Source organism: Microtus ochrogaster, chromosome 1 (genome assembly GCF_000317375.1).
Source record: "Microtus ochrogaster isolate Prairie Vole_2 chromosome 1, MicOch1.0, whole genome shotgun sequence".
Lineage (NCBI taxonomy): Eukaryota > Metazoa > Chordata > Mammalia > Rodentia > Cricetidae > Microtus > Microtus ochrogaster.
The window spans coordinates 109,921,461-109,948,806 of NC_022009.1; the positions used below are offsets into that span (position 1 = coordinate 109,921,461).

The 27,346-nt window shown below is 39.3% G+C and overlaps 1 long non-coding RNA gene across 1 annotated transcript in view; it reads right to left on the reverse strand.

The window, feature by feature from the left end:
* Window positions 1-202: 202 nt before the first annotated feature.
* The window catches only part of LOC113456811, a 35,438-nt gene continuing 8,294 nt past the window's right edge, over window positions 203-27,346 (reverse strand). The window contains exon 3 of the long non-coding RNA XR_003377546.1: window positions 203-482. This is a non-coding gene — a long non-coding RNA (uncharacterized LOC113456811). The remainder of the gene's footprint in view (window positions 483-27,346) is intronic.

Here is a 27,346-nt window from a genome sequence, read left to right on the forward strand (position 1 = left end):
CATGGTTATTACAAGAAAGAAGACTACAAGCAAGAACCAGACATCTGAGTACCTCTTCCACCCACCTCGAGGAGCTGAGTCATGTAAAAGCAGCATTGCAGGCATATATGTCTATTTTCCAGAATGGCTTTGTTTGCAAATAATGAAAATCCCAACTCAAACTGCATTAAACACACAAAGAAAGTCTTACCTCACATGTGTGAATAGTCCAGAGGCAAGTATTATCTGGTGATTCATTCAGTGGGCCTGGAATGACTCTTGGTTCTCAGCACTGTTTCCTGACTGGTAACTCATCCCCAAAAAACGTTCTCTGAGATGTCGAGGACTCCAGCCCACCTGTCTCCGTGAGAAAGAAAGAGTCTGCTTCTCACAACAGATTCTTGGAGCACAGTCTCATTGGCTTTGGTGGGCTTGACTTATCCTCATCCATCTGGGCCCCATCCTGATTGGCTTTCAGCTATCAAGGACAACACTATCCAAATCTGTGGAAGACAAACATAATTCATTTATGTTGAGAAAGGAGATAGGGAAGAATGGGTGGGGAGAGGAACCAACAGCAGGATACATTGTCTCAGCTGTCCCAGGCATTATATCTAAGATCACCTGAAATGAGCAATGGGGTTTCTACTGTGAGACCTAAACTCCTAGATCTATTAGATATACAAATAAGAAGCCCCAAAATTAAGGATACTAGAGTTTTAGTGCATGCTAACATTTTCAAATTATTTATGAAATAATATTTAAAGATTAGAGTAGACAAAAATCACAAAACATGTTTTATTCTAATTCATCCAAAAGGTTATGCAGCAGGTAACAGAAAGTATATACTTGTGAGATTGGCTTAAAAGTAAAATATAGTTAATACTTCTTATTCCTAGTTGCTGAATAACAAGTCAGTATGTTATCTTCACTTTAAAGTGTACTTGGTACATTGGTATAACTAGTGTGGCTTATCACTATGAATGTTCACATTTTAGGTGGCATGCTTAATGTTTTATTTGACATAAAATTGCTTTTAAAAACTTAATATTTATGTTTTCCTTACAATATCTCCCAACAATAGCATCTGTCTTGTTATCTTGTAAAATTACAATCTTTCTGAAAGTGTATAACTTGATATATATTATCTTATATGTGTGTACAGTGAGAAATGAGTTTTAAAATTGAGTTTATCTACTCTAGTTTTTAATTTTAGAAAATCAAGTCAAATATTTTAAGTTATTGGTTTAAATTTGAGAAAAATATGTCTTTAGTGACATAATTTTGTAAAAATTTTTGTATTGTTGGGAATTATAAAGAGCATAAATACCTTCATTTTCTCTTGCCTCCTAGCCAACCATTTTTTTCTCATGAATAGTTTGGGAGTAGGGGGAGTTCTTAGATCATCACATAATGACCAAATAAATGCTGTGCATTGGTCTCTGTGCCTGATAGATGAGTTGGTAGCTGTTGTAACTGTAGAGTTCAGGAGCATTTGTTCCTCCTTAATGCAACCCACAGAAGAGTGTGCCCAGGAATGTTTGCACACTGTTTGGTTGATTCCATGGCAAAGTTATAGTAACAGCAGTTAACAGTACAAACACAGTGTGCTCTGCAGCCCTAACTTACTGACATCTGCACGATAACCTGGCAAAGCACTAGCCTGCTTTTCCAAAGAAGGATTAATTAACACAAAGGTTTAGTAATTTTCCCACGTCTATTCTACAGGTCAAGACCTGTTCTCCTCTATATAATATTAATCTTTCATACTATAGAAAATTGGACCTCAACTATGAGATTCATAAATTTTTTAAGTATTAGTTACTCAAAATCACTCAAAAATTGGTGATATCAATTTTTGGCTCTCATCTCAACTACTATGGTGCAAATGGAATTTGCACATTCAATAAGTAGGCTGTAAGTTGGTGTAACCAACTTGGGGGAGACTTAAGGAAGCTACTTGGCATGCTATAGGTTAATTAATGGATTATTTCTATTTTGGCTTTCATTAGTTAATACATCCTATAATAGTCAATTTTGTCAACTTGATCTGGGTAAGAAAAACATAGGGTGTCAATAAAACTGAGGTTGCAAGGATTGCTCCAGAGAGAAGTAACTGAAGGGGAGGACCCCATGTACACCTAGGATGCAAGAAAAGGAAAATGGGGAAAGCAAGCTGATGTTGTACATTCTTCTCCTTCTGTATCCTGGCCCACCATGGAGTAAACAGAACCACTTCTTCACTTCTTCTTCACTGTGATGGAGAATGTTTCTCCTCTTCAGATTATTTTTGTTGTCACAGTAACAAATATACCCAATATAGGTAGATGTCCCTTTCTAAATGGCTTCTTTGAGCTCTCAGAAATATATATCAGAAAATCAAGACTATAGCCCTCTTACTGTTCACTTAGTTACTCCTTTGATTCAGTCTCTTCCCTGCTCTGATGTAGCATAGCTCACTTGACGATTATAGCCTAAGCTCCTCCACACCACTATGACCTTCCATGTCCTTCTTAACTATTGCTTGTTCTCTGCCTCCAGTTTACTAGCTCTAGTTACCAGAGCTAGTAACTGTTACATAGCCTTTCGCCCATGGCTGTACTGAGGCATAGCTCATGCATGGTCAGTGTTTTTTTTAGAGTCAGTCTAATACATGATTGCAGGTCCCCTTTCTCAAAACTCAGGTTTTAGAGAGAGAGATAAGTCTGGCCAAATTCTGTGGAAGTTGTTCTGCAATAACAAATGTCATCAGTCTGCCTGTATGTGAGACCTGGATACAATAACCTGTTATTCTGGATCCATCATAATCCCTTGCCAATACAATCACTTCAAAAGTTTAATTCATTGATTTGAATACCACAGTTTGTTCTCAGAAGCACAGGTGTCAATTTTTATACTTTCTCTAAAAGCCAGTTTGTTTTTTATAACAAAACTTATTATAGATAGTAAATGATACATATAAAATTATTTGAATCTTTATGTGTGTGTGTGTGTGTGTGTGTGTGTGTGTGTGTGTGTGTGTGTGAGAGAGAGAGAGAGAGAGAGAGACTGAGTATATCTGAGAACTTAGGCTTACATGCTATATGGAAAGATGAATTTTTTTATTTTACATCCATTTATTTTTTGTGTATGCTTGCATGAATCCATGTTTGTCATGTGGATGCCTGGTGCCCATGGAGGTCAAAAGACACAGTAGGATGTCCTGGAATTACAGAAAGTAGTGAGCCACCCTGTGGGTGGTGGACTAAACTTGGGTCCCTGCAAAAACAAATGATTTTAACCTCTGAGCTCTCTCTCTAGCCCAAATCTGCTTTTTTTTTTGGATAAGTATCTTGAAAACATTGAATAGAAATATCAAGCAGTAAAAAGACAGAATTATAAGGGCAAACAGAGTATAAGAGTGTCTATTTAACAGAACAAAAAAATAAGTAAACAAAAAGAAAAACTTGCAAAATATATCCACTTTATGACCTTGTCAAGCTATTTATTTCTTAAGCTTTTTGTGATCCAAAGGCCCCAAGGAAAGTAAAACAGAAATGTTTATCTGGAGATGTCACTGTGAAGTACTACTTAATAATGAAGATAATGGAGACAGTAAAACTAAGTCATGAACACAGCCCTTCTTGACAGTCTCCACCTGCCACAAGCCCTGTGTGCTGTGATGTCCAAACTAAGACATAAGAAATCCACGGTATATGTGCTGGACTCTGGTCCTTAGAGATGCTGCACTCTGTAGACCACACAAGATTTGCCTCTTTTCCCTTCTATTCCTAGAGCAGAGATAAGAAGACAAGTATTTCCTCCTTGGCTGTTACTTATTCACTAGTGTTGAAGAGGTATGTGTAGTTCGTTTGAGGATTCTCAGTCTCTTAAAAATAAATGGTTGTTTTATGTTAGCTGGTACATACTACAACACATACACATACATATACACCAATATATAGCTAATTTTTGTTGTTGTTTGTGAGATAATTTGATTTCACATATGCAAAGACAGAAACTAGGGTGGGCAGTAGGGTAGAAAACTGATTTCCTTGCAAGATTCACTAGCCAGGCATAACTTCCCAACACATTAGCTTCAGGGAATGACTGCTGAGCAGAACTCAGCCATCTCCTAGGGATGCTCAATGCCTTGGCTTTAATCCTTTCTGTGTGTGGTGGCTCCATTCTCTCCTGATGTGGCTGCCTGCTTCTGTTGGTCTGGGAAGGGACCTGTGGCTACAGAGGACTGCATGCTGTCAATAGAACTCAGAGAAGTGAGAATCTTCTCTTGACGGCCAGTTGATTGGCAGACACAACAAAAAGACATCACTTGGAGAAACATTAGTTGCAGATAAAAAGGAGATACTGTGACCTGCATTAGTGGGTTGGAAAGGAAAGCCAGAAAAAAAAATCAGCAGATGTCCTGATTATCAACACAACCCAGGCTTTTGGTACCCACTCCCCATCTTCTTGACTTGCCCATATGTGCTATGATGTTGCATCATTTATGGAACACTATTAGCAACTTCCTAACTCCTGTTCTTGAAAAAGAAGAGCCGAGATTATATAGTGCTTTAACGTTTTTGTTATTTACTGATAGCATTTTCAGCAAAGAATTATGAAATGAAAACATGTAAGTTAGAATGCCGATAAAGGAAAACGGAAGGTTAGGTGCTTTCCAAATAGAAGATTTAGAATGTCTGTAAACAACTTGCCCCGCGGCTCGTGTGTTTATTTAAGTCCATGCTTCTAGAAGGTTTGGGAACAGCTCGTTCTTTTTTATCATCATAAACATTTCATCTGCTGATTCATTTATAATGTTAAGCTGTTTTCAAACCCTTTCACCCCCTTTTAAGTGGTTTGAAAACAAATTTTACCCCATGTCCCATCTGGTTAATATAAATTATGAATCAGCCAAAGCTAGGATCATTAACATTTTTATAGTACCAAGAACTAGCCTAGTATTATAGAAGTGACTGAGGTACCCTAGGCAAATACCCTGTCTCTGTCTCTCTGTCAAGCTAAATGCCCCTTCTACACTGTTGCTTTCTTCTATGTTTTATTAAAGAAAATAAGGGGTGGAGTGGAGAGACTGGAGGATGTAGCTTAGTTGATGGAGGGTGTGCCTAACATGGATGAGGCCCAAGGTTTATTCTCTAGCACAACATAAACCCCAGTGTGGTGGCATGCACCTGCAATCCTAGCATTAAAGGGAGAAGGTTAAATGACCTTCTGGTTCAAGGTCTTCCACTGATACATAGTGAGTAGAGACACTGTTTCAAAAGAAGAAAGAAAAATATAGAGAAACGGTACAGCAGTTAAATGGTAGTGCAAGCTTATTGTGCACAATGCCTGGGTTCAGACTCCAGCAACAATACCTTACAGTGGAAACTGGCTCTTTTAAAACAGTGTTCCCTTTGGTTTCAGGTTCTTTAAGCTGTTCAGCAGTGGGGTGGGGGGTATATAGTGGTCCCACTTAAGACTGAGGATTCCACAGACACTTGTTCTCTGTACCTGGTCCTGTTGTGAGTTTTCATATTATGCACAATTGATGTGGGATGCCTTTCTGTATCCTATGAATATGTTTTATTACCATTAGTTAATAAAGAATCTACTTTGGCCTATGGCAGAGCAGAATATAGCAAGGCAGGAAATCCAAGCAGAGATAGAGAGGGAAAGAAGGTGGAGTCAGGGAGACACCATGTAGCTGCCAAAGGAGAAAAACACCAGAACCTTACCTTATTGGTAAGCCACAGTCTTGTGAAAATATACAGATTAGTAAAAATGGGTAAATTTAAGATATAATTTTATTTATTAATTTAAGATATAAAAGGAATATGCCTAGGCTGTTGGTTAAGCAGTGTTTCAATTAATAAAATTCCAGTGTGATTATTTGGGTCTGGGCATTTGGAAAATGAAGGCACAGTTTCCGTTTATACACAGTTCACTGCAAAAAGAAGCTTTTGTGATAAAGATGATCCTACTCACATTTTTATCTGCAGAAGATAGAAAAGCGAATTATTGTTAGTGGAGTAGATTAGAATAATACAGGGATATTTCCCATATCGGGGAGAGGACGCAAAGGTGGGTCTGTGTAAAACTAGACAGTGTTTTCTCTTCTCACATTTTATCTGTATCCTCATCTCTGTTCTCATTCAGATGTCTGCTCCAGTTTGGTCCAACATCTCTTACACAGTTTGCATCCTGTGGGCAAAAGTTCCCAGCATACATTTTCATGGCCCCCACATTAACAACGACTAGTTCCATTCTCTAAGATTCGGCTTTCAAAATTCTCAGAAGATGACTCTCATTGTCCTAGTTAGGGAGTGAGGAGGAGGGGGAGAAAGTAACCAGGAATTCACTGTAAGAAGAATCTGAATGTTCTTCTTCATTAACTTTTCCTGATCCTGAACAGGATCATGTGGTAATTAAAAGACCAAGCCAAAAAAAAAAAGAATATTGTATACATAATAAATAAATAAATGTTAAAAAAAAGGGGGGCTAGAGAGATGGCTCAGAGGTTAAGAGCATTGCCTGCTCTTACAAAGGTCCTGAGTTCAAATCCCAACAACCATATGGTGGCTCACAACCATCTGTAATGGGGTCTGGTGCCCTCTTCTGGGCTGCAGGCATACACACAGACAGAATATTGTATACATAATAAATAAATAAATAAATGTTAAAAAAAAAAAGACCAAGCATCCCAGGGGGAAATCAATGCCTACTATGTGTCCAGCACAAAGTGCCAGCTCCAAATTCTTCACAAACATTCTCTTCTGAGCCTGTTTTACCATGAAGCAAGAGTAACAAAGTCCATCATGTGTGAAAAAAAAGATTTTTTAAAAAGAGACTAGCAAGTGATAGGGATCAATCGGTCCAAAGCAATACATCTTTTGACTATTCGCATAACATAAAAAACCCTTTATATTTCTGTATATCTTCTTTTTTTTTCTTTTTTTATTTTTGAGACAGGGTTTCTCCTTAGCTTTTTGGTTCCTGTCCTGGAACTAGCTCTTATAGACCAGGCTGGCCTCGAACTCACAGAGGCTGTATATCTTCTTTAGCATTTGTTTGGGTATATTTTATCTTCCATTTAGGTTCCAATATTCCCTAAGGGAATATTTCTCTTCTTAGTGGTCTTAGCCATGGTATATTATCCAGCATATTGGAACAGAGTGAATATTTGTTAAAAGAGTGACCCCCAAGTGCACTCACGAAAGTGTACTGCTTTTCATTTGAGTCCTGTTAGTACTTTGGAGAAACGATAAGTCCTTTCTCATCGTCAAGCAAAGGTAAGGCTTCCTCAATTATTTTGTGAGAAAGAAGTTCTTCCTCAAAATATAGCAAAAAAAAAAGACTTTTGTAGTTAGTACTGTTGGAAATAATCAAAAACTAAAAAGAACAAAATTCTCTTTTGCCTTAAAGAATTGAATACTAACTTGCTGATGTAGTTATTTCGGTTTTGGATATATGTTCTGTGTAGTTAATTCCACATGTTCTCCATATGCCGAAATAATAAACATCTTTAAAGTCGGCTCCTTTCCTTCCCATCCCTTCAGATCCGTACCCATGATGCAAGCAGAGACTCTTCATGTGTATTTAATTACACGAAAATGGCTTGTGTGTTTCTGTCTATTAATTACAGCACTCTAGAATTTATAAACTATTTCCTCCTCCACCCCATTTGCCAGATTCTCACAATATTACTTACACGATCCTGATTTAGCATAGCCAGAGCAAGGAAACATTAAAGTGCACAAGCAAGGGGTTTTAACCACATGAATTTTCAGGATTTTAGGTATGAAATTTTTTATTTCTCCAAATTAAAAACAACTTAAAGGACTCATGTATTTTAAGTAAAAACTGATGGTCTTTAAAACGCCAAGAACCATGTCTGATATGGCCCATTCTATTCTTCAGGACTGAAAACAAATTGTGTTTGTTCGTTTGTTTGTGGTATTAGGGACTAAATGTAAGACTTGAACCTGGGAGGCAAGGACTCTGTGTTGAGTTATATCTCCAGCCCATTAAGCCACACTTCCTTTTGCTCCTGTTGAGTTCACCACAATTTCACCAGTCCTGTGTACTTGAAGGTGTATGATATAATAAAGAACTCTCTTTGCTGTGAAAACTTCAAGTCAAACTGTAAAGCCTGCTGTAACTCAGGAGGCTGAAATAGAGACACTTGTGTCTCTCTCAATGGAACTATCTGCTTTTGAACCATAGAGCCTAAAGATTTACTAAAGGAATTTTCCCAGGAATCTCCCTCTGGGTGAGAGGAAGGAGATTTCACAGAGTTCTAGCAACTTATCAGACCACCTCATAGGATGGAACTGAAGCCCAGCCAGTAATGGGTCAATGATGGGATGGTGGGTAGATCTCACTGCTTGAAGAACATCTTTGCCTTCTATTTAAATCTGGATCTCACTTCAGGACCTGGAAGACAGCAGGGGATGGGGGTGCTGGATCTTTCTGACCCAAAGTGTGTCCACTTTGAATAAATCTCCTTTTTCTGAATCCCACTACTAATTTCGCATCTTTTACTGGCTCACTGGAGACAGGTGGTTGGACCTGACTTAGAGCACAGGTCTGTGACCCCTGAGTTTAATAACACTGCTGTACTGCCTACTTTTTGTTAAGTTGACACACTGGAGTCACTTGGGAAAGGAACCTCAACTGAGGAATTGCCTCTATTAGTCTTGTTTCTGTACATGTCTGTCGGGGGCATTTTCTTGATTCTTGGTTAATACGGCATGAGCCCAGATCACAGTAGGCCATGCTACTTCTGGAAATGTGATCCTGGCTTGTATAAAAAAGTAAGTTAGCTGCACTATGAGTAGCAAACCAGTAAGCATCATTTCTCCAGTTATAATTAGGGTTTCTATTGCTGGGATGAAACATCTTTGAAAAAACAGTTTAAGGAGGAAAGGGTTAATTTGGCTTATACTTCTGTATCATTGTCCATCACCAAAGGAAGTCAGGACAGAAACTCAAGCAGAGCAGGAATCTAGAGGCAGGGACTGATGCAGAAGGCCAGGGGGAGTGCAGGCTTTTTCCTCATGACTTGTTCAGTCTGTTTTCTTCCAGAACACAAGACCACCAGCCCAGGGATGGCATTGCCCACGATAGACTGGGCTCAATACCCCACAAGCTTTACTACACCCCAGTCTTAAGAAGGCATTTTCTCAACTGAAACTCTCTCCTCTGATGACTCTAGCTTGTGTCAAGTTGACAAGAAACCAGCCAGCACACCTCCTCAGTCTCTCTTCCAGTTATTACCTTCAGGTTTCTGCTTGAGTTCCTGCTTTGGCTTCCCTTGATAGTGGGTTAGAATTTGTAAACCAAATAAATCCTTTTCTCCCAGGACTGCAATAAGCTTTAGGCTTTGCTGAGTAGCACCGTGGGATAAAATCCCTACCAGATAGAAGACTCTATATAGTTAGTCTGAATGACTTAGACCAGCATGTACACTGGGCTTCCAAAGTGCAATTAAAGGGAAGTGAGAAATAAGACAAAGTAAACGGGTTTGTCTAGGTCACTTGCAGGCAAGCGTAGCAAGACTTTTGTTGATCCAGAGTTCCTATGGCTAAATGCTAAATGCTATGCTAAGGAGCTTCTGGAAGCTTTTAAAAGCTTGAGCAACATTCATCTGAGACACAAATGTAACTGGTGTCAAAGTGAGATGATCTCAGAGCTGGGAAGTTTTTAATCAGAATAGGTTGTAAGTAATTAACTCCTCACCAATATCTCTGCAAGTAATCTCTCAGCTATACTGCTTTAAGTAACCACAATAAGATCAATGGATCACTAAGCAGAACTTTGTAATAAGAAACTGTACTTTCATTTCCTGACTACTTAGACCCAAATAATCACAGAAACTATATTAATTACAATACTGTTTGGCCATTTAGTTCAAGCTTTTGACTAACTAACTCTCCCATCTTAAATTAACCCATTTTCATTATTTTATATTTTACCACGAGGATCATGGTTTGTTACCTTTTGCTTCTTAGGTAGCTATATGGCATCTGCCTGACTCCACCTTCAATCCCCCTGCATTCAGTTTAGTTTCTCCACCTACCTATATTCTGCCCTGCCATAGGCCAAAGCAGCTGCTTTTTTTAACCAATGGCATTAAAACATATTCACAGCATACAGAGAGGAATCCCACAACTGAACAGGATTCAGTTTTTTGTGTGTCATCTATGTCCTATGGGCTAGGGGTGGGGGTCATTTGCTTATATGTACCTGGGGAAAGATACACAACCATGGTGTCCCTTGGAAGTGACTTAGTAGCAACTCACTCAACTAGAAACACAGATCTTCTTTTTGCAGATGAGGTACCATTGTCAAGATGAATTCTGAAATTAATTGAATTATTCATCCAAGTATACATATAAATTAATGAACAAGGTTTCATGGTTGACCACACAACCAACCAGTTGTAGAAAGGTCCATGATCTTTTGGAGGCAGATATATTTGTTTTAAACATGTCTTTTACTGACTCATTCTAAAAATGGTTTTTACTTACTCTACCAAAGATATATATAATGTTGCAGTAAGATATATCATGTATTTATGACATATGATATGTATAACATATATAGATATATCTTACTATAACCTCCTATGCTAAATTCTGAAATGAAGAAAATATATCTTAGCATCTAGGTCCACCAACCTCAGATACTGTCCTATATCTAAGCAGGCCTATTTCAATAAAGATGGTCTGCAAAGAGTCATATTTTTCCATTATCAGAGTATAGGCAACTTCCAGGCATATCATTTATGACACTATATCTCCATTAATGAAATCATAGTAGAAGAGTTTACTTGTTAAGAGAGTTTTATTGGGCCAGGCATGATGGCACATACCTGTAATCCTAGCACTTGAAACTCAGAGGCAGAGAGATCTCTGTGAGTTCGAGACCAGCCTGGTCTACAAGTTCCAAGACAGCTAGGACCACACAGAGAGACCCTGTCAATGAGCTTTTCTGCCTCCTTCAAACACATTTGACGATAGTTCCATAATAGGACAGGTGCCTACCATCAAGTTTAAAACTTCCATATAATGAAATTTAGGAGCTAGCTGCTTCAAATTTTTGTGTAAAAGCACTCAATAGAATAGAGTAGTTCTATTAGAAGCTTTTCTGTGAGACTTTTAGTGTATTTTTGCCACATAAATCCATTGCTTTTAAAGATATATGACAGGAAATTTACTTGGAGTGGCTTTGGGGACAATGATGAAAATCAAGCTCCCCATCCCCCCATCCTCATCTCCTTCTCTATACACCTCAATTTCTTTTTAAAACTGCTAGTATTTGATCCACATAGTTAACTCTCACTATCTTCTTACTTTCTCATGCAATTCTGCCCTGTCAATTATTCTTGTTTCAGCTATGAAAATCTTTTCCAAAGTTTAAAGACATCAGTAACACTCTGTATAATGACTGAAAACAAGCCATAGTATACGCCTCTAAACAGAAAATTTAACACAGGAAATAGGCCAATCTATACAGAGCTGGTTTAATCATTCATTCATTTTAAGAACTGATTAGAAAAAACAAAAATTTAATTTTAAACTTACTTATATTACTGTAGAATGAACAGATACTGCATGGGTAAAGGGCAGGATTAGCTACCCTACCAGCCCAGCCTACTTGACAAGTTCCAGAGCAATTAGAGACACTTTCTCAAACTCCCAAATGGTAACTAATGGATAACACCCAGGTTATCCTCTTGCTTCCATGTGTATGTTCACACAACACACACACACACACACACACACACACACACACACACACACACACATCCCTGACATCTTTCATTCCAGACACCTTTTACATCTTTCTCTGTGGTTTGACTACGAAATGTCCCCTAATCATGAATGAGTCTGAACACTTAAGCGCCCTGTCTTTCAGTGCCTGTTGACTGTGCTGGTTTTGAAGCTTGTGGAACGTGTAAAGGATCGGGCCTCTCTGAAAGAAATGAGTCACTGGGGGCAGTCCTGAGGTCTGTGGAGCCTAGATCCTCTTCCTGGCCACTGTGTGCTTCCTGACTATAGTCACAATATAAGCAGCTAGGCCATATTCCCCATCACCCTGCCTTCTCTACTCAGAACCGAAGCCCTTTTTGATTCGCCAGGCAAAATAAATGCTTCCTCCTTGTGCTGCATTTCTCTTTAAGTTGCGTTTGGTTAGAGCAGCAAGAGAAACAGCTGATGCTTCTCCCTTCTCCCAGCATCTCAAACCACTCACAAGGTCTCAAGGCTAGTGTGTTATATTTTCTGCTCTATTCTCAGGGCCACGATGCTGATAAGGCCACCTTTTCTCAGACCATGATGACCCCCTTAACCCTAAAGCATTCTTCTGCTTTGAGTCCTTCAAACTTGTCACTCAAAGCATTGGCGTTAAATTCATCACCTGCCATTCAGTCCTTTGATCTCAACCTGGTTTCTTTTACTCTCCTCTGGCTCCTCTGGCCAGGTTGCATCCTGGTTGCTCCATGAGGGAGAGAATGAACTACTCTACCCTGGTTAATGTAGCCATTGGCCTCAGCACTCCTAAAGTAATACAGAAATGAATAACGCTAGAGAATAGTAGCAGCATTCACCTAGAAGTGCTCTTGTGAGGATTAAATGAATTAGTGCAGATTAAAGACTTTAAATTCCTAGTTGTCTATTGATACTCTTCTAGACACCAAAATGTCTTTAAAATGGAATAATATTCTCTTCCTTCAAAATGTTAACAAGAATGATGAAAACGAGTGATGAGAATATGAATAATCAAATAAACATGCCCATAGGCTGGAAATGGAGTCAAAATGAAAAGTAGTGAGTGTATTAAAGACCATTTAGGCTCCTGGGACAGAAGTAGAAAATGACTGTGGAAAGTTTGGCTTCTCCTGATGAAAATAGTGACATAAAGGGGCTTAGGCTCCCTGGATGGGTAACATCTAATGAGAAAGGGGGTTTTTATGAAGCTGCAAGAGCCAGACATCTGGCATGGTGATCAATGCCTTTGATCCCAGCACTCTGGAGGCAAAGGCAAGCAGAATCCTGAGTTCAAGGCCAGCCTGGTCCTACAGAGCAAGTTCCACGACAGCCAGAATTAAATCTATCTCAAAAAAAAAATTAAACAAACAAAACAAAAGTTACAAGAAACACTGAAGCAAAAGGCATAGACAGAATGAAACAGAGCAAAAAGAAAAAACACCTCAACCTCACACATGTTGTTAAGAAAAGCGTAGTCAAAAAATGTACCATGTCAGTAGTGAAGGATCAGTGTGGGCTCAGGACACCCAAAATCAAGTTCTCAGCGCAAAGGAGATTTATTTTCCCAGGAGAAACAAAGGGCAGGGAATAAGAGACAAAGACAAGAGACAGAAGAGGGACAAAGGACGGCTTCTGAGTAGAGAGAGGGTAGTGGCACATAGTAAAATGGCAGTGTATACAGGTACAAGGGGAAACCCTGTGTTGGGATGAAATATTTAATTTTGATTAGGTATATTAATTAGGTGAGCCAAAGGAAACTTTTGCTTTCTAGACTTTAATACTTTGATGGCTGGATTTTGGTAGTCAGCCTTGGGAGGAGGAAGTTACTAAATAAGGGAACAGACCTTGGGGGCTAGCTTTCGGGACTATAATCTAACAGTTTTTAGCAAGGGCGAGGGGAAGGGAGAGAAGGGAAGCCTGCCAGAGCCATATTTATCATACTCTAGCTGGTCATGCTCTGGCTGGCTAGAGTCTCTTCAAGTAGACTGCTTATTCCTTTTCCCAGTTGAGGTAAAAAGGGGACTGATATAAAAATTTAAAAAATATAACTCAAGATGATCACATAGGAGAAAGCACTGGGGAAGATTTGTTCTATTTTTTACAAGAGCAGGGAAAAGAGAGAAATATGAAATTGAGGAAAGCCAATAGAATGGAAATTCCAGACACTGGGATGAGCGAGATGGAGCAACAGCTGTAAAACTTCATTAGCTATGATGCTCCCACAACTGCAGAAAAACAGGAGTCTTCCTAGAGGGAATGAGCCCAGACAGACAGACAGACTGTAAACAGATATTCTCCCGGGAACACCCTTGTGAAATACATCAAAAATTTAAGACAAAATTAATTAAAAAATGTGAAGACATTATTTGAAAACATAAAATGATTGATTTGTCTTAACAAAAATAAAACTAAAAAGATGCAACCTTAACTTACATGTTTACAGAAAATACAAAATTCTTACACAGTCAAACTCTTTATTGCCTTCTAGGCATATCAGAAAAGAACTTTCTGTTATGTGTCAAGATAATTTCTAGGGAAATGTAAGACATAAATGTCTCCTTACCCCAAGTAGGAAGCCCATGAAGGACCAAAGTATAGATATCACCAAAGTCCAACCCAGTGAATCAAAGACTTTTATTGGAGTTACTTAGAGGAATATGGGTAAGGGTCTACTTACAGCAGCACAAATAGCCTAGAGACAGCTGTATCATCAAAATCCACCCTAGGATGGGTAAAAAGTTCACAAAAGCTGGGAACCTGGAGCACACGGCACACCCCACAAGCAGCTCAACAGGTTGGAGAGTCTGTCTTTCAGTTGCCTTGATAGGTTTGAATCTAGTCCAGGTAGATAAGCCGGTTTCTGCTGCTTTCAGGTTGCTCAGCTGGTTTCTTCCAGGCTCTTGGGCTCATCTGAGAGAGACTCTCAGCGGTCATTACTGTTCTCTCTTGGGCAAAAGGGAACCGAGTCAATCTGGTCAGCTTCAGGGACTTGCTGAAGCTCTTTTGAGTTGTTTCCCTGACGGCTTACGACCCTTTTCCATCTCAGAGAAAACCGCCACGCAACACTTTCAGGCTCACAAAAGTTCAGCTCTTCAGGTCTATTTTTGATTTACCATCTGGCAAATTCCCAAAAGGCCAAGAACTTAACAGAACACACACTTGTTACTCTACAGGGCTTGTGGGTGTGGAATCTAGGCTGGAACTAGAATGTCTGCTTTGGGCTGTTACTAAGATGACGGTCAAGGGCTGAAGAGATGACTTAGGTCATCCACAGGCTCAAGTGGGAAGTGGTCCACTTCCTGCTCTGTGGTTGCTGGCAGGGTCTATTTGCTTCAGGGCTTTGGAACCGAAAATGAGAGCTCCTCAAATACTTTAGAGGCCACCCACTGACTTTGTCCCTCTCGATGCTGTGGACACAAGATACTATGCTTCGTTAAAGGCAACAAGAGAGTCTCTACTCAGAAGTTCCCATCTCTTGGAATCCGTAACACCATTTTATGTAAATCATATTGACCTGAGATGAACTTTGCCAACAGTATTTGTCGTATATTGTGAAGGGCTCTACTAAGCCTATGTATGGCAAACGTGGCTGGGGAGGCTCTGCCCTTTCCCCATTCCCTCTGTCTCGCTGAACTGCTGGATTAAGTACATAAAGCTAGACATCAAGGTTTATCCCCTTATTTGGTCATCTCCTCCTCCTGAGGCTGACTACCAAGGTCCAGCTATCAAAGCATTCAAGTCCAGAAACCAAAAGCCACTTTCGTTCACCAAATTAACTTGCCCAATTTAAATTAAACAACTTATCCTAACATGGGGTTTCCCCCTTTACCTTTATAAACCACTATTTTTCTAGGCACCACATCTGTCTCCACTCTGTCTGGAGGCAGTCCTTTGTCCCTCTAGGACAAATACCTCTGCTACCCCCCTTGATCCCTTCTTTTCCTTAGCCCTCTATTTCCTGTGTTTGTCTCTTACTCCCTGTCCTCTGTCACTCTGGGGCAAACAAATCTCCTTTGTGGAGAGCACTTGGTCTTGGGTTCCTGAGATGATACTTTTTTTTTATAGGTTTAGCAGGTGTAAATGTTTGTTCTTTGGAGCCCTGTTTCCCTCCACTTTTATTAACTTCTTTGTAAATGTGCTTTATTGCATCACAATGTCCTCTTGTATAGACCTTGGGAGCTAACTTTAGGAGTGTACTCTGTCTTTTAGCAAGGCAGAGGGAAACGAGGAGAAGGGCAAGGCTTGCCAGAGCCATGCCCACCCTGCTTGAGCTGGCCAGAGTCCCTTCAACGCCTGCGTGCAGAGGAGCATTTATTTTCATGCCACTGGGAGGGACTTCCTGAGATTGATATGTTGTTGATGCTCTATTAAAGCAGAGGGTAAAATGATCACCAGAGGGCACCGCTGGGTCATCCTCAGATGCATCACTAGGAGGAAGTTTCTTTGGTTTTATAAATGAAAGGAATTTATACTGCCATTTCACTTTTGAAGCACACAGTGAAATATGTTGATTTTCAGAAATGTAAAATACCTCTCCTATATCCTTGATATAGTTAATTTAGGAGGGGGAGAACAAATTCCATCAGCTGTGTAGGCGTTGTTTCAATCCTGGGTTCTAATGTTACTTACATGGTTTGTTTGATTTTCTGGTTCCTAAGTCATATCTATTGTGTTTTAACATGTAAAACAAAGCCATATATCTATTCATTTTAAAGTTGCGGTTCAGTGTTTTTGTTTTGTGTTTTCTACCTGCTAGTTTGCATTGCCGACACCACTTCCTTGGTGATATAATTCCATTTCTTTTAAGCTTCAACTAGTAACTAATCTTCGGAGATAATAATTTTAAAGAAATCTCACTGGCACAGAAGATCACCACTGCTATGGAATACTCCTCCTGTATGCTGGGAATATGCATTGCTTCCATTGGTTAATAAAGAAGCTAATTGGCCTATAGCAAGGCATGATATGGTTAGGAGGGTCAAACAAACAGAGGATACTAGGATGAAGAATGGTGGAGAGAGAGAGAGAGAGAGAGAGAGAGAGAGAGAGAGAGAGAGAGAGAGAGAGAGAACAACCAGCAGGATGTGTAGCAGATGAGATAACAAGCCATGAGCCACGTGGTGAAGTATACATAAGAATATGTTCGTTTAAGCGTAAGAGTTAGCTAGTAACAAGTCTGAGCTGTCAATCGAGCATTTGCAATTAATATTAAGCCTCTAGTTTAACATTTGGTTATTTGGGAACTGGCGGGTGGGAGAGAAACATCCGTCTGCACAGCACCGCGCTATGATGAATGGTACAATCCTGAGGCTCTAACTACTTGACATAGAACTTTCTGTGTTCAATTAAATTTCCTATTCTGTTCATCAAAGCAGTACAGGTTTTCTTCATGGCAGTTTTATTCCTTCAGCCTGTAAAGCGTCATGTGGAGATGGGCCGCAGACAGGCCTGTTGCCAAGGCCACCAGTTCCAGCCCCTACATCCTCAGTGTCTTGTGTTCTCTTTTCCTGGGTCCTTCTCGGCAATCTAACTAAAGACTCTTGAATATCTGAGCAATGTGAGAAAGGATAGAGAAATGTGAAGCAAAATCAAACCCACATTTAAAGAATATCTTTAAAATACGGACAGCAAGGGGGGTTGAGTGGGTAAAGGCGCTTGTCTGACTTCCTTGGTTCAACCCTAGAAACCAAATGTTGAAGGAAGAAAACCAAACCCCTTCAAGTGTTCTTCTGATCCGCACATGTGTGGTATAGCTCAAAAGAACAGGCACAGACACACACACGCACATGAAAGAAGCAAGTAGCAAATTTTAAAACTTTACCATCCAGCTAGAAAGAAAAATGCAGAGAAAAGTATCGCTAACAAGTGAGGACTTCACTGACAGCAGAAAGCAAGTGTCTAATGACCTATGGTATTAACTGTAAAAAGCTGACTCACTCCCCTTTGCAGACGTGCCCACTGGTGGGCTGCACATGCCCCCGAGGACGGTCTTCATGCATGTGCCCACGGGCAGCACTAATTGAACTCAGGGGGTTATTAACAAAGACGAAAAGAGGATGTGAAGTTGGGAGAGAGGGTGGGAGCCCTAATGTATGGTAGAGAGAGGTAGTGGTGGATGGATCAGATGGAGACACATTGTGTACATGGAGGAAACTTTCACAAATGGATAATTTTAAAGGAAAATTTGTCTCATCACCACTCCACATGTTAAAATGGGTTTGTGGTCTGCTGTTAGCTGTGACATCTTTGCACATTCTGGTGGAATGGATGATGGGCTTTTAGTGTCCTGAAATTCACATTCCTTACATGTAAAATGTGAAAAGTAGTGTGGGCCACTTAGAGCCACTGTAAAGATTATATTTCCTGGGGTAACATACAGCAGTACTTTAGTGGTAATGGGTGCATGCCTAATAAGCATATAGGTGTAGCATGAATAATAAACACCCAGGGACAGATATTGGGGTTCAAGCTGAAGATCAGAAAAGCAAAGCAGCCAGCCACTGGCTCTTACCTCCGTCTCAGACTGAAATGAGTGAACCTGCCTCCACGAATCCTCAGAATGAGACTGAGCTGACACCTGTCTCCTCCCACCTTAACATTCCTCTCTAGGGCTGTGATTAAATGTGTGTAGCACCACTGCCCGGCCTCTATGACTAACTCGTGTGGCTGCTGGGATTAAAGGTGTGTGCAGACTGCCTGGGCTGTGTGGCTGCTTTGCACTCTGATTTTCAGGCAAGCTTTATTTATTGACACACAAATAGTATACCCATATCTATATGAAAATTTGTTTGAGACTGTTTCAATGGAGAACCTCATCACTGAGACTCCACATCAGGTGCTCTGTTAAACATGAGACAAAGATGAACCGTTCAGGAATGTATCGTGGATGTATTGTCAGTGTGGAGAGTAACACTCATACTACAGATATTCAATTGTCTATATGTGGTATAATTATACAGATATAAATACTTAGGAATACAAATAGCCTTCAAAATTTGACCATTGGGGCTGTAAATATAGGCATGTATCATTTAATAACAGGACATGTTAAGAAAATGTTACTTGATTCATCATTATGCGAACACCATGGAGTGTACTTACATGGACCCACAAGGTATTACAATAGCAGCCAAGGCTATATTAGCCATCATCATATAAACCCAGTCTATTGCTGACCAAAACATCATTACATAGTTCATGACTGTATATAATATTGGCTAATCAGCATGTAATGAAAGATTCTACAATGGTGGTATAGATTTTGTTATGGGAGATGAAAGACACATAATTCACATTCCTAAGTATTTTGCAATCCAAAAGTCATATCATAATGGAGACTATTTTCTGGCAAGGATAATGAATGTGTGCTTTGACTAAGACAAAGCTGTGTTGAAATTCTGGCTGTCTCTGTTGGCTGTGCAGAGCACTTTCTAGCTGAATGTGTGTCGGTGTGTCTATGGGTCTGGAAGTGTCTTTATGGAAATCCTACTATCGATCTAAGGCTGTCTCTTTTTCTTCCTTGTAGCTGACTAGATAGTACTCCTGACTAGATAGCTCTGTTTACATAGAACATATGTTACAGAAGTTTCTATTTCTCTTAGGAGTGCTCAAAATTTCATTTATAATTTTTGTCTAAATCCTACTATGTATGACTATTCACTTTGCATATATATATAATATATAATATTTTATTTGTTCTTTAAGAATTTCATAGAGTTTGAGGCCAGCCTCGTCTACAGAGCATGTTCCAGGTCAGGCTTCAAAGCTACAGAGAAACCCTATCTCTAAAAACCCAAACCAAAATTTATAGAATATGTCTATTCTCCATTCATCCCTCCAATTCTTCTCTGACACCCTTCCTCCCAATTTCATGCCTTCTTCTTTTCTTCAATAACCCCCACGTCCAAATAGTGACCATGGGTGTGGGGTCATATACTGGTACATATTCTGATACATATTGGCCATAAACCCAATGAAGAATAACTCTTCCTCTGCAGTCATCAACTGTCAATGGCTTCTCAACTAGAGGTAGATAGACCCCCTAGGACTTGCTATCTACATGCATGGATTTCTGCTCCTTCATGTGCTTCTGAATAGTTACCTCCTATGGTTGACACCTCTCTAATCCTTTTATGTTTGACTGGAAGGTGGCCTTCCTGTTTTTCATTCTTATGGTCCTTAGGACTCTTGATTGCCATTGACACTTGACCCCTGGGGGGAGTTATTGGATCTTAAATACATACAGTATGAGTCCATGGGATTTTTGTTTTGTTTTATTTAAATTTTTGGGTTTTTTTTTTCTGGTGTGTTGCTGTTTTCCCTGCATGTATGCCTGTGTAACGCATGCATGCAATGCCAATGGAAGCCAGAAAAGGAGGTACATTACTAGAGCCAGAGTTTAGACAGTTATAAGCTGTCCCATGAATGCTGGGAAGATAGCCCTTGTCCTCTGGAAGAGCAGACAGAGCTCTTAACTATTGAGCTGTCACTCCAGCCCCAAGTCCATGTTTTTGCAAAGTATCAGCTTGCAAATGATTTTTTCAATGTAGATGGCATATCAATGTGTGTATGAGAGTAGTGATTTTGTAATATAAGTTCAAAGTCGGTAAATTGCTGACCAGCTCTGAATCATAGGAATGAGGCTGTCAGCTCATCCTCAAAAATATATACTCAAAACCGTAAGAATGTAAAATCAGTCAGATGGTGGTGGATCATGCCTTTTAATCCCAGCACTTAAGAAGCAGAGATAGACAGATCCCTGTGAGTCTGAGACAAGCCTGGTCTACATAGTGAGCTCCAGGACAGACAGGACTACATAGAAAGACTTTGTCTTAAAAACAAAAATAAAACAAAGCAAGAATATATAATCAGAGAAGTAAAAATTGTGCAATAAAGAGAATACTTATCATACAGAAGGTATCCAATTTTCTAGTGTATGAAAGAGCATTAAAAAGCTAGTTAATGTTAAACCATTTTTTGAAACTTTTTTAACCAGGTAATAATATATTATAAAGAGTTTTAGTTTTTTAAACACTCTCTTATAACAGCACTTTAGATGACTGTAATATAATCCTTTGTACACGCTTTGTCTACCCACTCTCATACCATAACACATTTTGATTCTAGTTTTTACAATCTGTAACAGCAGTTAACACTTTATGACAATATGTATATGTAGACACTTCTGGAGAATAAATTATGAGGAGGAGAACAGCAAAAAAAAAAAAACAAAAACAAAAAACCAGAACATTCAAACCTTTAGAAAGTTTAAACCAATTTCCACTTATCCCTAGTAATTAGGCTTTAAGCATAGTAACTATAAAAACAAACAAACAAACCATTTTCTATTTATGAGTTGTTTCATAGTAAGCTAGAGAGTCACTTATGGGACATGTAATTTTCTCTTATAGGACAGTAGGACCAACACACCAGAGACAGCTTTGTACAAAGCTCTTCAGAACATCCCCGAATAATCCCCAGTCAAGTGCATCAAAACCACCTGGATGCCTTTTCCCTGCAGCTTTATGGGTCCTAGCCCAGAACATAGGATGAGAAGCAGAGAATGAGGGTGTTCCTGTTGGAAACTGGCATTGGGTGCCTTGATGATACTTCTGGTTCAATCTATGTGTGCGTGCCTTTGACTTAGAGAATGCTGCCTTTGTCATCAATAAACATCTGCTTTGTTTTATAGTACCTGAAAGGTATGTTTACAAACAAGCTCCAGTTCTGTGCTCACACCCAATCTGGGCATCAGCTCTGTTTTAAAGAACAAGACACAGAATTCAGGGAGATCACTAATATTTAGCATTGTGAGACTGTAACATCTTTGGCAGCCATTGGCATGCATGGTTTTAACTTTTGCTTCTCTCGTGACTAATGAGATTGAACGCTGCATACTTGCTTTAAAAGCATTAGAATTTGCTTTTATATGCATGTGTTCTTTTGTCTCGCCAAGTGTTTTACCACTGTTTTTCTGTGATTGGACTATGTTCTTTATGCCTCATCCCTAATCTTTTGCCATTTATATTTGTACAAAACATTTTCTCCCATTCTTTCTAAAACATTTTCTCCTATTCTTTCTAATACATGCTTACATTTTTTTAAAAAAATCATGTTATTTTATTAGTAAAATAGCAAATGCTTTATGGGATGGAATATATCTTAAATGGAAACACCTTGATCAAATAATTTTAAAGCAACCTTGATGTATTTCCAACAAAAATGGTTGAAAATTTGCTTGGAGTTGGGAATAACCTAAGGTCCTATTTGACATAGTCTTTTGTGTTCATTATCAATTATATACTTTCAAAGAACAATTTTTCATAATTATTATCATAACTTCAGGTTTAGTTTCATGTAATTTGGCATTAATGTGTTTAATGATAGTCATCCAAACTGTAAAACTTGTGAACATTATAAATACATGTTGTGTGAATGATTACATTAATAAATTTTAATTTAGTTTTTTTTTATTTATTCTTCTCTCACACACTACATCTGGACTGCAATTTTCTCTTCCTCCACTTACCCTCCCATCATTCCACTGACTTTCTGTTTCCTTTCAGAGAAGAGCAGGTCTCCCAGGGCTATCAAGCGAACACAGCATAACAGGCTACAATAAAGCTAGGCATACACACTCATTTCAAGGCTGGTTTGCTCAGTCTTTTTGGTGTTAGTTTTTCAGAAAGCATATTTATAATGGAAATATTATTCTGCAGTAAATATATGACTTCTTTATATTAAGAAGCAGAGAAGTTGGCTATTTAGGTGAAAGGGATGCACTATTATCCATTCTATAGTGTATATGTACTACTGCTTGTGTTTTATAACGACTATATGAGCTAAGATTACGCTAATGCCCAGAGATCCACAGAGAACAATGAGATGTTTCCTAATGCTATTTCCAAGGGAATACTCAATAATGCTTTTTATTTTATATTTTTAAATTATATAATTTTCTTATTTTTTTATTTTTTTATTATTATTTATTTATTTATTTATTTTTGGTTTTTCGAGACAGGGTTTCTCTGTGGCTTTGGAACCTGTCCTGGCACTAGCTCTATAGACCAGGCTGGTCTCGAACTAAATTATATAATTTTCAACCCTTATTTTTGTTTCTGAATATCTGTATATTTATAGATAAAAACTACCTGACACAGAAATCATAGGAAACATTTAGAAGATGCACAGAAGGATTTTATGAAGGTTGTTATTGATCTGTCACTGATTAAAGCAACACGTTTTCCAGAACGTTTATTCAATGCCAGACACAGGCCTCTGTCACAAATATAGATAGTTCATGACTATGAAAAAAATCTACTTAAAATTTTCTCATCACAACTGGCCATTTTAAAACAAAGATGTACACGAATTAAACTTGAGCCAGTTTCTGGGCTAAATTTGTTTATACATAGCAACTATATTTAAACTCTCTTTATATATTATGTCACCAACATAGACCCACCCATAGTAAAATGAATAATAAACAAGTACTCAGAAGATGTGCCACAAAACATTCTCGCTCTTCTGCAGACTTCCCTTTAATCCACCTATCCCAGCCAGCTGCCTCCTTCAGAGGTTATGTTGTACTCAATGCTCTGTTTTGCACTGCTGAACTCAGCCAAGGATGGCTGCAGACCATGAAGAGAATGGCAAACCAGGAAATGATAGCCTCTCCCCAGCTCAGAGCTGGGCCAGGGAAAGCTGGAAGGGAAGGACCGGGACAAAACCTCTAGATCCACCTCACGCCGATACAAGCAGGATGGGAATACCCTATTCCTAGTCAAAACTAAATTCCCCATAAATAATAAATGTAATTTTTAGTGTTGTAATCTGACGCAACCTTCCATCTGTATTTTATCTGCCAACCTTACTCCAAAATCAGTCGAGCAGTTAAATGAAACAATGCCCCTAATCTGCATGTCTTTATCCTAAAAACAAAGTTCCAGTCCTTTAATGGCTTTGGTCTGTTTCAAAACAGGGCATTTTGAATCATCTAGAGTCAGTGCAGGAAGCATTTCAAAGTGGTTGCTAGGTGGCAGATCGCCACTTGGGAAAGCATTTTTCAGACTTGATTGTCACTGCTGGGTGAGAGTAGCTTGGTAGTGAGCCTGGATGTGCACAGCACAGAAAGCTTTACTTTGGGGCTACCTTTTGTGTCCAACTAAAACTTGACAGCAAAAGAGAGCTTGAAAAGTGCGTCTGAAAAGATTTTATTTTGTATGCAATGCTTGAATGCCTAGGTAAACAGGGAACTAAATAATCACAGGGTTCAATTTATTTCAACTGTTTTTCCCCCTTGCTGGATTTTTGAGATAGGTAAGAAAGGATTTCTGCCAAACAAATCTGGGCAGGAAAAAACTTGAAAGTACCGACCAGTCTTAAGTATCTCCACATTATTCTTGATATAATTTTACCTGGAAAAAAGGAATGCACACACAGAAATTTGATTTATCTGGAGTTCACTTGCAAATAGAATTCTCCACACAAAGGAACAGTGTGGCCTGTTCAGGTACACCTCTGTTCAAATTACCTATCTAAATTCATGAAACAAGAGTTGCGACTCTACACACTGGTTTTCGTTAATCTGGGAGAAAACTTGGAATACAAGAAAGCTCAGAAAATGAAGTGAACAGACTTCATTTCTGGCGAAATAATCACCAGAGGAAAAATGACACTGGCCATAGCATCCATAAAAAAAAATCCACAAAAATGACCAGCCCTACTGGGAGGATATTGGTGTGTGATTCCCTCATTATGACTCTATATTAAGTATATCAGCATTACAACATACCCAAATTGTGTTCCATCAAGTGTTCAGGTTTTATCATTTTATTTATTTATTTTAATTTTACTACTTTATCTATCCTGGTACCCTGGGCATAGAAGGAGTAAAGCAATGAATTTTGGGAAAGATAGAACCTAAAGAAACTTCATATTTTTTTCCTTAATGTATCATATTGTGACCTCATGGACTGAACAGTTACTGGATTTCAGCCTTTCTGTCATGAGACAGCCACTGGGGACTACCAGAACCACAGCCTGGAAGCCAGTCTAATAAATTCCACATACATATGCATATACACATGCTATGCAAGTATATGTACATATGTATATGTTGATGCATATATTCTATCAGTTCTGGTCCTTTAAAGAACTCTAGCTGATATAGAAGGTGTGATGTATGCTTCAAATATCTGGGGATCTATGTGTTTATTGCATCCACCATAAATCTATAGACTACTCATAGTGGTTACCTCAAAGGACAGGGAAGAAACTACAGGCAAATGAAGAAAGGGTTTTCTGTTGATTTGCTACTTTCATTTTGTTTTATTTATCTTTTTTCCACTTTTGTACAATCCCAGTCTTTACTACATGTATGTCTGATCACCATTTGATTGAGGACACTGTCAGTTTTTGCCGTGGATGTTTTCTTTTTTGCAGCAGTTACTGAAGAGGCAAATAACTGGTCAGAGTGATGAGAACAACTGGTCAATGAAAACTGAGCCCTAAATGGAACATCTCTATCACCCGCTCCGAGGCTCAGGACACAAGGCAGAAGAGGGGGTAGAAAGAAAACAAGAGCTGGAGGAAGTAGGTGAAGCTCTGTGGAGCATTTTTTTTTTTTGAGGCCCCTACACTCACAAACTCCAGACAGCTATAATCACCCATAAGAGACCTAAAGAGACTGGGCTCCTCCGCATTATTCCATGGAGGGGAGAGAAGCTCACAAGGCTCACCCCACTCTGGGGATTTATATCCCTCCAGCCATTGCTGGGAGAAGGAGGGCCAGTTTCCTCAGTTGTACAACCATTGGTAAGCTGCCCATGCTTCTGTAAATAGCTCTGCACCCAGGTTCCCATAAGCAACCTTAATTAAACCCACCGGTCCACCCCTAAATGAGGTATGGCAACAGGAGGGGACTAGTTGGGAAGAGGGAGAGGGACTAAGAGAGCATAATAAGAGAAGATGATTGAAATACATTATATCCATGTGTGTATGAAAATACTATAATCAAACCCATTAACTATAATTATTACCTGCTGATAAAGTGTTTAAATAAATAAAACAAAGCCGCAGGAACACAGCTATTTAAAGAGACGAAGATCTTGTTCATCCATGCTGTGTGCTCCGACTGGAACCCACTGAAGGAAGAAGATGCTAAAGGGCATATCTCATCCTTGAAATTCAAAAAGAGCTCACAAACCTAGCTGGGGCTGCCAGTTGCGTGAACTTAGAGGTGTCTCTGAATCTTCTCCTCAACATACAAGTTCTTATACTTCAAACGCCAGTTATCCTCACTGTGGCTGTGGACCAGCCAAGAGGATGCTTCATCTTCCAGACAGTGGGAGCAAAGGAGAAACCCAGTCCTGCTGATCACATCTGCCTGTAATTCTCCCTAGGCGTGACCACCAGGAGTCCTCTGTGGCTATCTCCATGAACTCTACCCTTTTCCATGACCAGACCGACTTGTCCCATGTCTTCTCCCATTAGGCACACTCCTGTGCTCATAACTGCCTCCAGGTACTGGATCAGCTGCCACAAAATTATTCTTATCTATACCAGTTCTCCGCAAAATGACGCTGGGGAAGAGAAACGATCTTGTTTTGTGGTTGGAGAAATGATGGTCTTTAAGATTAAGTGACTGTCCTTCTAACAATTGGAAGTAGCCAGCACACCAAAGCTTAACTTCCTGATGTCCAGGCAAGTGGGCCCAGCCTTAAAACTAAAACTGCTTGCTTTTCCCTTCCCCTCCAACTTCTGTCTTATTTTCTTCCTCTTTTACTGTGGAAATTCCTGCAGGGTGGTGGTGGTGCACACTGTTAATCCCAGCACTCTTAAGGCAGAGGCAGAGAGATCTCTATGAATTTGAGGCTAGCATTTCCACAGAGGGAGTTCTAGGACAGGCAGGGCTACACAGAGAGACGGTGTCTCACAAAACTAAAACAAAACAAACAAACAAAAAATAAATAAATATACGAACAAAAACAAAAGACCCTCACTACTTGTAGTTAAAAACCTGTTTTCTTTACTGACTGCTTGTCTATTAGTCTGCCAAGTTGGATGTTATGCCCATGAAGATAAAAAATCCTTCTAGTTCAAAGGTTTTAAATGGAAAACATTGTAGTGTTAGGGGCCATAGTGATTGGTCTTTCCCAGTGCATCATGACAAGGATCATGAATCCATTTTACTTTTCTTTTAATTTTGTATGACATTTATTATTATTATTATTATGTGTACATGGGTACATGGAGGTCAGAAGACATTTTTGTGGCAAACATTTTTCTCTTCTTTCACCTCTTGGGTCCCTGGCATAGAGGTTAGTTCATCGGGCTTGATGACAGACACCTTTATGTGATGTTCCATTTTTGCCAGCCCCAGTTTTGGTTTGTTGAGGAAGGGCCTCACTCTTTAGCCTAATCTGGCCTTGAACTCCTAGCAGTGTTTCTGCCTCAGCCTCCCAGATGCTGGGATTACAAGCATGAGCCACCTTATCCAGCTTTCCCATATACTGTCTTTTACAATCTCTGCTAATCTAACATATGAAAACTACAATCTTACTACTTCTATTTTCACTGCTCTGGCAATATGCTCTGGCTTAGCATATTTT